The following is a 1,688-nucleotide window of genomic DNA, read 5'->3' as shown; positions in this document are numbered from 1 at the left end:
ATATAAGAAATATTTCCCATCGTGGCTCAGTGGTTAACAAATCCGACTAGGAACCATGAGGTTGCAGCTTCCATCCCTGGCCTTGCTCAGTGGGTTAAGGATCCGGCATTGCCGTAAGCTGTGGTGTAGGTCGCAGATGCAGCTCAGATCCCACATTGCTGTGGCTATGGCATAGGGCAGCAGCTACGGCTCAGATTAGACCCCTTGCCTGGGAACCTCCATATGCCACAGGTGCAGCCCTAAAAAAGGACAAAAGACAGAAAAAAAAAAGGGAACGCTTCATGAGTTTGCGTGTCATCTTTGCACAGAGGCCATGCTAATCTCTGTATCTTTCCAATTTTAGTATATGTGCTACCGAAGCGAGCACTAATTCTTTTTTTTTAATTAAAGAATAGTTGATTTATAATGTGGTGCCAAAGCAAGGTGACCCAGTTATACACATATATACATTTCCTTTCTCATATTATCTTCCATCACTGTCTGTTCCAAGAGACTAGATATAATACCCTGTGTTATACAGTAGAACCTCATTGCTTATCCATTCTAAATGTAATAGTTTGCATCTACTAATCCCAAACTCCCAGTCCATCCCTCTCTTGCCCCCCTCCTGCTTGGCAACCACAAGTCTGTTCTGTATGTCTGTGAATCTATTTCTCTTTTGTAGATAGGTTCATTTGTGCCATATTTTAGATTCTGCATTTAAGTGATATAATATGGTATTTGTCTTTCTCTTTCTGACTTAAGTATGATAATCTCTAGTTGCATGCAGTTTGCTACAAATGGCAATATTTTGTTCTTTTTTATGGCTGAGTAGTATTCCATTGTATATATGTACCACATCGTCTTAATCCATTCATCTGCTGATGGACATTTAGGTTGTTTCCATGTCTTAGCTGTTGTGAACAGTGCTGCCATGAACATGGGGGTGCATGTATCTTTTTGAATTACCGTTTTGTCCAGAGGTAATTCTTATTAACAAGAATTAATAAGGCCTTTTTCCATTTATTTACCTCCATATATATTGACTTGGACTTTTTCTAATAGATACATTGGATCATGCCTTGTAGATTTATGGTTGGCTTTTTCATGTAACAACATGTGCTAGAGATTTTCCAGTCATTACACATAGATCCATCTCTTCTTTTTATTGAGGTATAGTTGATTTATAATATTATATTGGTTTCAGGTGTACAACAGTGATTCAAAATTTTTTTAGATTATACTCCATTTAAAGTTATTATAAAGTATTGGCTATATCCCCTGTTCTGTACAGGGCATATATATATATGAGTAGCTTATTTATTTTATACATAGTAGTTTGTACCTATTAATCCTATATCCCTATCTTGCCCCTTCCCCCTTCCCTCTCCTCACTGGTCACCACTAGTTTGTTCTCTATATCTGTGAGTTGTTTCTGTTTTGTTATATTGACTCTTGTTTTATTCTTTAGATTCCACATATAAGTGATAACAGTATTTGTCTTTCTCTGTCTGACTTATTTCACTAAGCATAACACCTCTGAGTCTATGCATGTTGTTGCAAATGGCAAAACCTCATTCTTTTTTTTTTTTTTTCCCTTTTCTAGGGCTGCTCCCACGGCATATGGAGGCTCCCAGGCTAGGGGTCTAATCGGAGCTATAGCCTACACCAGAGCCGGATCGTTAACCCACTGAGCAAGGCCAGAGATT

General features: G+C 38.3%; 1 non-coding gene across 1 annotated transcript; it reads right to left on the bottom strand.

The window, feature by feature from the left end:
* Positions 1 to 263: 263 nt before the first annotated feature.
* LOC125128597 (U6 spliceosomal RNA) lies at positions 264 to 367 on the bottom strand. Its single transcript, XR_007135292.1, has one exon. It is a non-coding gene; the product is annotated as a U6 spliceosomal RNA (small nuclear RNA).
* Between the last annotated feature and the right edge of the window lie 1,321 nt (positions 368 to 1,688).

The sequence above is a fragment of the Phacochoerus africanus genome, chromosome 5, assembly GCF_016906955.1.
Source record: "Phacochoerus africanus isolate WHEZ1 chromosome 5, ROS_Pafr_v1, whole genome shotgun sequence".
NCBI lineage: Eukaryota > Metazoa > Chordata > Mammalia > Artiodactyla > Suidae > Phacochoerus > Phacochoerus africanus.
This window is presented reverse-complemented; position numbering and strand designations above follow the sequence as displayed.